Raw genomic sequence first — 11,114 nt, 5'->3', positions numbered from 1 at the left:
TTACCATTTCCCCACAAATTCACCAAAATGGGATATTATCAATCATCAGTCTTTTTGCTTTTTTTCTAAATTATCTATCTCACAATCACAATTGCCTTCATTTTATTTCCCTGACTTTCACAGCAGACTTAGTATCATTTCAAAACTTTATGCATTTATTTGTATTTCATATGCTTTTCCCTTCTCCTTATTGGATGATTCATTTCTTATTGACTTGTAGATGGCTTTTGTATATTCTTTGTTACACACACACATATACATATTTTTTTAAAAGGATAATTTTTATACATATATACATCTTTTTACTCTATTCTTTTTTTAAGATTTTATTTATTTATTCATGAGAGACACAGAGAGAGAGAGAAGAGAGAGAGGCAGAGACACAGACAGAGGGAGAAGCAGGCTCCACGTAGGGATCCCGATATGGGACTTGATCTTGGGACTCCAGGATCACGCCCTGGGCCCGAAGGCAGGTGCTAAACCGCTGAGCCATCCAGGCGTCCCTCTAGTCAACTTCTTGCCTTTTTGTGTGTTTGTTTTTGTTTTATTTTGGTTTTGTTCACTGGTATAGGGAACCCAAAGTGGCAAGGTGATAGTCGTTGCTCTCCCCCCCCTTTAATTAGGATCTATGACAGAAGAGTTCCCATTCTGGGAACTAGGATCTCTAATCCAGCAAAGACTAAGATTGTGGGAATAATAAGGTCAGCCTTAGTGAAAGGGAACATATATGCTTTTTGATCCATGCTTACTTTCCATCCTTGCCACCATGCCTTCATAGCCCCATCGTATAAGCAGTGGGATGACTCAGTAAGAAACTAACTGAAATTCATTGCCTGCTTGGTTGGTAAGAGCTTCGTATGAGATTGCTATTCTCTGGTAGGTATTGATATGTAATGAAAGATCCGCATGTATCATGTCTGCTCTCCTTAGTCTGTGTATATACATTTCTGCTAGACATCCTTTGTCTTTGCATGTTCCTTCTAAGTACTGACTATTTGATCATATTATTTCCCGCTGCTCAAGAGTTGGTATATATCCTCTCCTCAGGCCACTTCTTTATCAACATGGAATGGATAATCAAATGTATTGCTCTTAACTCCTGCAGTTTCCTTGTGGCTTGCACCAACATACTCTAGGAAACTATTTTGTGAACCAGGCCCAAGTTTTTTTTCTCTCTGTCAGGAGTCCCCAGTGATGCCATAGATGTGGATTGTAGGAAAGGTCCTACAGAGAAGACAAATGAGCCTAGGCCATCTTTATGTAATTTACTCAGGTGTTCTAGACTGACTTCAGTCCAATCCTGAATGTATCCCTTCCATTATGTAATGTACTGCTCTGATATCCACCTGGCCTTGTGACTTGGTAGGTCTGATAATAGCTCATGATGATCAGCTTTTTTTCACAGTCACTTGTGTTCCATGATAAGGACTAAATTTTTATTTGTTACCAGCATCACACTATTTTTCCAAATAAGGAATTGTTCTCTGCCACAAAGATAAGGCTTTGTTCCAGAATCCTAAGTAAACCTACTGCTTGCCTTTTAAATTTATCTTCTAATATACTTGGGGTTTTCTTATTTTTGTTTTATTGGTTTATAATAATCAAATATCTTGATTTTTCTTCCTTCTTATATTCTAGATTTTCTGCCTCTTTTAGGATGGTATTCCTCAAGCAAATGAGAATGGTGCCTTTATTATATATTAAATTCTTATATATACATGAATCTATTTCAAGACTATTAGAGTCCCATTAATCTATTCATCTCTTTTTGCATCAGTGGTACTTTATATATAAAATATAGAGAGATATTTGTATATTATTTATATAATCATGTATAAATTGTATTATATATTATATAATATAAATAATATTATAAAAGATTAACCTTATGCACTTTATATATGGTATATATATAATTTCTTTATTTTATTACATTGAACAGGATTTTTCATCCAAAATGGGGTACTACCAGTTGTAGTGGAAATTTTTGTCTTGTGCTTGTCTATACCATGAACATTTCTAATATTTTTTCCATTAAGTAAGATCTGTCCTTAAGGTCTTCTATAAATACATTATGTTTAGTTAAGGGATTTTCTCTTTATTTCTATCTTTCTAAGAGATTTTATTGGAATCTCTGATAAAAAAAAGGAATTTTTCAGTATCTATTGAGGGATCTTCCCCTCTACTTTTAATTTATTGGTAAAATGAGTTATGCTAGTATCTTTCCTAATGTTGACCCCTACTTGCAAATGTATTTGGTCAGGATGTATGGTGATTTATACACTGCTGTTTCAATTTGCTGTTATTTTATTTGAAACTTTTGCATCTATACCCATAGATGAAACTTCTTTAGTTATCATTTTTTATTGATCTTTTCTGGAATAAATAGCAGTATTTTTGCCCTTTTACAGAATTAGTTCAAAAGCTAACCAATCCTAAGCAATGAAATGCATATCTTACATAGTAATTATCTGTTCCTGAAAGATTTGGTAAACTTTTACATTTCCTTTCTTATTTCCATAAAATTAATCAGTTGCAGAAATGAGAATCATATTATTACTTCAGTAGTGCAACAACAACAAAAAAAAAATCAATGTCGTAGAAATTGCTCTCATCAATTTATTTTGTGTTCAGTGGGGAAGTTTATATACATCAATGTAAAGCACAAACACCCAGTCATGTTATGTTTACAAAAATGTCTCATGCTTCCAGGGCCGCCCAGTACATTATGACATGAAGCACAACCTTGACAACATTTTCTATGGGGTTTTATCCAATTCATATAATTATCAACAATATACAGGGAAGGTATTTAACCTGGAGATTTTTAAAAGATAACAAAATAAATTGTAGAATAATGGAACTCAAAACAAAGCGTATACTGGAAATTGTAATGTTTACTCTGCATTTAAGCACATAAAACAGATATTAGTTAGTTAATGCTATTTACTATCAAATTCCATGTAAGGAGTGACAAAAATCATTAATCAGAGGTGATTAAATGTTATTTCTTAGATCCCAGATATTTATAAATAAAACCCCTGGCTGTGTAATTTCTGAAATTAACTCTTTACTCATTAGATTAGTTAGAATAATGTTCAGATGTGAATAACAGAAACATAAAATGACAATGGCTTAAGTCAGAAGTTTGTCTCTCAAGAGTTCAGAGCTAAACATTACAGAGACACAATATACAGCCCTACTCCAAAATGTCTTCAGGGACTCTGACTCTTTCTAACTTTCCACTGTGCCATCATGGTCTGAGGTGGAATTGCAGCCATTACATACACTCTAAGCAACAAGTTAGCGGAAGGAGTTAAGTGCACTCAATAGGTACATGCCATTTGTCTCATATCGAAGGGTCCTGGAAGCTGTCAGAGGGCATTTCCACTTAGATCCCATTGAATATAGTTATATTTCATACCTCATTACAAAGGCAACTAGCCAGTTTACTTTATTGTTCTAGGAAGGCATGTATCTAGTTGAAAATCCTATTGTAATAGGAGAAAAGGAGAGCAGATATTAGGAGAAAACCAACCACTTCTGCTATTACCATTTCACATACCCAAGTAGTCTGCTCTTGCATTTCCTGATCTCCTCTCTCTTAAAAATGCAAGCCCCTGGTAATGAATGGTTCTGCCCAAAGAGAAAAGATAGATCAGTACAAATTAATCAGTGCTGATGGAGAAAACAACCTAAAGAGCATGACTTACCGCCAGTGGGTCAGTGGTGCTATACTGATAGATAAAAAACAGAATATTTTCTGAATGGAGAAATTGAACCCTAGTCTTTCAACCAGCCACTATATTCTGGGCACCAGTAATATGATGCTGTTTAGGAACCATGTCTGTTACATCAAAGTTGTTTTAGGTATTTATAATAGAATTAGAAACCGACACATACAATAAAATGTTACACAACCTAATAATTATTCATAACAAAGACATGTGACAGGTCTCCATAAGATTAAGTAATATGCTAATGGTATAGGCAAGAATGGGGACTTCTGCTTTAGATATTATGGTGGCTAGGAATTTAGAGGGACTGATTATCTTTCTGAAAACAACTAAAAGTACAAAATTAAACATAAAAATGTCATATTAAAAGCAGCTATAATGTGACAAAATAGTAACTTATTGCCACTCAAAAACATAATGAAAAAAATGAATTCAAATAGTAAGGACAGGATTAATGTAGCTTTTTACATGAGGGCATTTTCTAAATCTAGAAACCTGAATATCATTTTCATGGAAAAATGGGGATTAAAAGTAAAGTATCAGGATGTGTGCCTGGGTGGCTCAGTCCATTAAGCGTCTGCCTTCAGCTCAGGTCATGATCCTACAGTCTTGAGTTGGACTCCCTGCTCTGCAAGGAATCTGCTTCTCCCTCCGACCCTTCCTCTCTGTCTCTGTCTCTGTCTCTCAAGTAAATTTTTAAAATTTTAAAATAAAAAAGGACCAGGTTAACCCAAGTTACGAAATTGACAAGAGACACTTCCCAACCAATAATGTGGGACTCCAGGTGGCCACAAGTTTAATGAGAATGAATCAGAAGTGAGCCCATCCCCCTTTCTCCACCTCCAGGAGGCTACAAGGAAGTATACTTTGGTATTAAAGAAAGCAAAAAGGATAAATCTTCACTGAGAAGTTGTAATCCAGCCTTTCTATAGATTTATAGCTCCAAGACCTGGGTGGCTCAGAGGTTGAATGTCTGCCTTTGGCTCGGGTTATGATCCCAGGGTCCTGAGATTGAATCCTGCATCAGGCTCCCTCTGAGGAGACTGCTTCTCCCTCCGCCTGTGTCTCTGCCTCTCTCTGTCTCTCATGAATAAATAAATAAAATATTTAAAAAATATATTTGTAGCTCATATTCATATCACTTGTGTGGTCCAAAAGACCTCAGACTATAATTTTAGTTTAAGATGGTCCCAGACATAGTTCCCTTAAGTACACAGCAGAAACAAATAAAAATACTCTCCAGATTTTTAGCGGAATTTATCTTCATCCAGAGACTCAACAATTCCCACAAATAATATCTCAAAGAAAATAAGCAACTAAGAGTTAATATTTACAATGTACACATCAAAAGAAGGTATTATTAGAACAACAAAAACAATAACAAAAAGCCAAAACAGAGATTTCAGATATTTGATTCATGAGTTCTAAATTTTAGGATGCCTATTACAGAGAAGAATTAACATATAACATATCTGTGGACACCATAAAAAGTGATCCAGTAGATATGAGAAAGAATAAAAGAGATACTCTAGAAATAAATAAATAAATTCAAATTTAAGAACTCAATGATGTGACTGTGAGCAGATCAAAAACAGCTGAAAAGAAAACTAACTAAAGATTGATCAGAAAAGACTACCTACACTGCAATAAGAAGAAATAAAGAAATGGGGTGAAAAGATTGAGAATAGAGTTAACACACCTCACATATTTTTATCAAAGCCTAGATGGAGAAGAGAGAGAGAATAAGGCAAGAAAAATATTTGGAAAGACAGTGGCAGAAAATATTCTAGAAATGATAAGAAACATCAATCCCTAGATTGCAGAAGCTTAATACATCCCCCATAGGGACCGCCTGGGTGGCTCAGTGGTTGAGCACCTGCCTTTGGCTCAGGGCGTGATCCCAGAGTCCAGAAATCGAGTCCTGCATAAGGGCTCCCCACAGGGAGCCTGCTTTCTCCCTCTGCATATGTCTCTGCCTCTTTATGTGTTTCTCATGAATAAATAAATAAAATCTTTAAAAAAAATACATCTCCCACAGAAGAAATATCACATTACAGTAAAGCAGTACACCACCAAAGACAAAGAGATGATGTTAAAAGAAGCCAGAGAACAGATTTCTCTTAATGGAACAACAGACTGACATCTGACTTTTCAACAGCTTCGATGAAACCAAAAGATAGTAGAATGACAGAAGTGACTGTCATACTAGATTTCTATATCCGGTGAAAATATAATTTTTAAAAGGGAAAATAATGACATTTTTCTTATAAGCAAAAATTGAGAAAGTTCTCCACTAAGAGATTTTCATTAATAAAATCCTAAGGGATATTCTTCAATTATAAGGAAAGTGATCCCAAATGGAAAGTTTGAGATACAAGAAAGAATATAGCACAAAGAAATTAGTATTTGATTAAATCTAAATGAATTTTGACATTAAATAAAAATTAGTAATAATATATTGTGTAATAGAATTAAAATATCTAACGAAATAATAAATATCAAAAGAATAAATGACATCAAAATTCTTTAAGATTTCTACTGTCTAGGAGAAAGGTAAAGGTATTATATGACATTATATGACGTGTTAAATATTCACATTATAATTTCTAGGGAAACAACTAAAAGAAAAAATATAATATACAATTTCCAAAGTAGTAGAAGGGAATACTGGAATAATAAAAAATAATCAACCCTAAAAAGGCAAGAAACAAGGAAAAAGACATGACAATTTGAAATGTTAGTAATTACATTAAATCTGAATGTACCATAGGTTCCAGTTAAAGGGCAAAAAATTTTAGGCTACATTTTTTAATTATAATTTGCATATTAACTATAAGACATATAAAAACATGGAAAAAACAAAAGTTAAAAATGAAAGCATGGGTAAAAATGTTTCAAAAATACTAATCAGAGCAAAGTTGGTACATTTTTATCTATTATTTTCCTAAATATTCTGCCTCTTTGTCTTTCTCCTTTCTCCTAAAAGCTCTGGTTTGAAAGTAAATATATATGTATAAGTATAAGTATAAGTATAAGTATAAGTATAAGTATAAAAGTATAAGTATATGTATATGAATATGATAGAGAAAAAGAGAAATATATAGAAGATCTGAACAAAATAGACAAAAATAGAGGACTCCTCTATTTACCTATATGCATTTATACTACTTCAAATTTTAAAATAAGCGTATTTTATTCTTAAAGTTTCAATTTTGTTTAATTGAAAGAGCTGTCACTAACTACTCTAGGACTTACTTTTTCCAGGAGACTTTTAGCTCTTTTCTCTAACAAAGAGCAAGAGATGCTCTCTCTTTTTTTTTAATTTATTTTTTATTGGTGTTCAATTTGCCACCATATAGAATAACACCCAGTGCTCATCCCATCAAGTGCCCCCCCCTCAGTGTCCGTCACCCAGTCACCCCCACCCCCTGCCCACCTCCCTTTCTACCACCCCTTGTTCGTTTCCCAGAGTTAGGAGTCAAAAGGGATGCTCTCATTCATGCTTTTTAAGTGAAGGAGTAAGCTCCAAGACCCCCTTTGCCAGATGTACACCACACCCAACTTCATGAGTGACAGCAGTGGCAAAGCCTTGAGGTGCGCAGAATTAGAGAGCAGGTCTAAGGCCTGTGGAGTTTAGAATGAACTCACTGAAGTAAGACCTACAACCAGACAAATCTCATGAATATGTGTTGACATCCCTGGAAATTTTTGGAAGTCTTTGAGAAAAGGAACTCAAGGAAAGAAATGTCTTGATTTAAGGAAATATATATTAGGATTCATCAAGGTTTGGCTAAATATGTTAATGAAATAACATCTGTGCTCACCAGCTGGTAGTATCTCCACCAACTTCCCTAGAATGTATTTGGAGAAATCCCAAATTATAAAATTTAAACTATAGAATGAAAATGTAGCTCAAGCTGCTTTAGCAATTCAGGTGAAACATGTTTGATTTCATTTGTAATCGGGATTAAATGTTTCCAATAGTAAATTTAATGCATTTCAAGTTTTTTCCCGTTAAAACATATTTCCCTTACCTACTTTTACCTCCACGCTGGAACAATTGATCTCTAAAAGGCAAAAGCACAGGTTAGGATTCTGCAAGCAGAGTAAGGAGCAGGAACTCTACTCTGGTAGGGAGGCAAGAGAGGACAAAAGAAGGACATTTAGGGTAATATGTAGTTTCAAAGGCTTCCAACACATGGCCATCAGAACTAGAAAGAAATAGAGCCACAAACATAGAAATAATAGCCTAGTACCATCATTTTTTAAAAAGATTTATTTATTTATTTGAGCGGCGTGTCGGGGGAGGGGCAGAGGGAGAGAATATCCAAGCAAACTCCCACTGAAGAACTCCATGCAGAACTCCATCCCAGGAACCATGAGACCAGGATCTGAGCTGAATCCAAGAGCCGGACATTTAACCAACTAAGCCACCCAGGCACCCTAATGTCATCATTTTGAACCTGGACTTTCATAAGCCATTAGGTTTCCATCCCAAGACCACTTAGGAAAGTGGACCCACTTTCCTAAAGGACCACTGCAGAAAGTGAGATGCATCCTTACTCCCATTCCAACCAGACAAATGGCCCATTTTTATGGGATTTCATTTAACGAAAGCTTGCACTGCCTTTTAAATGAGTTTTTTAAATTTTAAAACCACTTGTAAAAAGTAAATAGGTCCAGGTCATTTTTTAATTGCCCCACTGACTGTGGAATCTAAATAACATTGCATTAAACCCTCAGCACCAACATTGTTTAAGACTCTCAAAAATGTAATCCCCCACGACCATGATATCTGAAAAATGTCAATTCTCTTATGATGCTCTAGAGCCCTTGCAAGTTTTTTATATGCGTGCTTGCAACCAGTACTCATAATAGTCTTTGGGTATTGGTACCATTTTTATATTCACTTCATAGATAATAAAACTTGGGCTAAGAGTATTTTGAAAATCATCTACGGCAAAAAAAAAATAGTAAATGTCAATCATAAATATGGTCCAGCTTCTCTCCCTTCAAAGTTTATGTTCTTAAGAAAGTCACAGTATTTGAAAGTAATTAGTAGTTGATTTATCGCACTTGAAGCATCTGGGCTATAGAAAAATTGTATTATCTATCTTGTCTTTTATATCAGATCATGAACATAAATCTCACTGAAAGACAATATTATGGTGTCAAAAAATAAACTGGTAAAAGAATAAAAATCTTCACCAAAATTTTAGATGGCTTACTAGCATTACTAGTTTGTGTGATTTTTTTAAATTATTAGGTCATTATGCATGTGACTGTTTTTCCTTCACACTAGTTTTTTTTTTCTTTTTTACATTTCCCAAGCACTAAAAGAAAAACAACCTGAAAAAATTTTTTTAAAAAGATCAAAAGAATGGAAGAAAGAAAACTGAAGAGAACACCAAATGAAAACCCAGCAGGGAACATGAACACTGTGTCTTATTGTCTTCTGAGGGAAGAGGGAGGGTCTTCCAAAATGCTAATATTGGTACAGCTTTCTGACTCATCCCTTTATCCCCCACAGCACCTGGCATATTGCTTTGCATATGTACATAATCAATATTTAAATGAATGGATGGATGCATATGAAGCTCCGAGTTCCAAAATTCTATATTTTAATTCTCCCTCTCAAAGCTAACACCATACATCCACTATATTTTTTTAAAATCTGATCACAATGAAATAAAAAACAGGATTTGGGCCTATTAAGGACACAAAGTGCTTAATACTTTGAGGTTTAACACAACAAATACCACATACTTATGTGGACATGCAGTTTGCTTATAAATGCCATTCCTGTTATCCAAATTCTGTTACATAATAAACTGCACAGAACTTAGAGGCTTAAAACAATAGTTTCTCATTTTCCCTCATGGCTCTGTAGGTTGACTCATACAAACTCAGGACATCTTAAGTAGTCATTTGAGGCCTTAACTGGGCTGGACATCCAATGTGGCTCATTCTCATGGCTGACTGTGGATAATGGCCACCAACTGGAGCTCAGCTGGAACTGTGAACCAGAGCACCTATACATGGCTTCTCCATATGCCTGGGAGTTCTCACAATAAGGCAAATTGATTCTGAGAGGAAACATCCTAAAAGATCAACAAAGAAGATACGAAACCTCTTATAACCTAGTCTTGGTTGCTTGATGCTACAGAGCATCACTCCTGCTCCATTTTATTGCTCACACAGGCTAGCCCAGATTCAAGGAGATGGAAATTAGATTCCATCCCTTGATATGAGGCACAGTGCTCAGGTGCAGAGAAGGAGAAACCTGGTGGTGGCCATCACAGAGACTATCCAACACAAATGCCTAAGACATAATTTTCAAAAGGTTAGATGTGAACTGCTTCATCTGGGAGTTATATTGTATTAAAACTTATTAAGAAGTCCTTCAGACATAATTGTAAACTAAATATTTGCAAGGTAAAAACGATGTGTTTCAGCTCTACACAGCTTTCCAATAAAACACAAAATTTCAAGCCAACTCAATTTATTTAAATAATTTGCCAAACTATAGAATAGTTTCTATGGTTAATAAAATTTCAAATGAGTATATTTTAGTTACTTCTAAGAAAACGCATGAAACCATGCCATGATTATCTCCTCGTACTGAACTTTGTGTCTTCTGAATGACAAACTTATACAATATGAAAAGTAAAATAAAGTCTTGCCATTTGTCCTGGATCTTAGTGGGAAGAAAAAGTAAAGAATGGCTTGCTTTGTCCCGCTAATATATTCAACAATTAGCGATAAGGAGAAAAGGGCTGACACTTTTTTATTGCCCACAATTTATCAAAATGTATTTGTTTTGCATCTTAATTTAATTTTCATAACACCCAAAAAAGGTAGATATGATTGACTGCATTTTGCAAATAAGGAAACTGAAGTCCTTCAAGGTTTAGCACCCTATCCAAGTTAATGGAAGGAATAGTGTTAGGGTCCTGAAATTTTTTCTTATGCTGTCTTGCTTCATGAGACAAAGTGAGTGTGTGTATATTACAAACTCTCTCCATAAATGAGGTAGTTCAGCTACAATATATACCTATATAAAGGAGGAAAAAAGTTGAAAATATATTTACACTCCACTGGGTTGTCTTACAGATGAAAAGTGAAAAAGAAATATCTATATTCATATAGAAATCCTCGAAAGATTGCTTTGCCTTCAGTGATTTGGGGAATAGAGTAACTCAAATTGGTGAGGAAAAACATAAAACAAATTTCTTTATAGGCATATATTTGATAATGTGGTCATTCTATATTTCTGTCATATAGTAAAAGAATATTATGGGTAACACTGCTTTATATCATTTGCTTTTATGACTAAGCTCTGATGTAAACTGGTAAAATAAATAACTCAGTGATGAA

This window comes from Canis aureus, chromosome 13, assembly GCF_053574225.1.
Source record: "Canis aureus isolate CA01 chromosome 13, VMU_Caureus_v.1.0, whole genome shotgun sequence".
In the NCBI taxonomy this organism is placed as follows: domain Eukaryota; kingdom Metazoa; phylum Chordata; class Mammalia; order Carnivora; family Canidae; genus Canis; species Canis aureus.
This window is presented reverse-complemented; position numbering follows the sequence as displayed.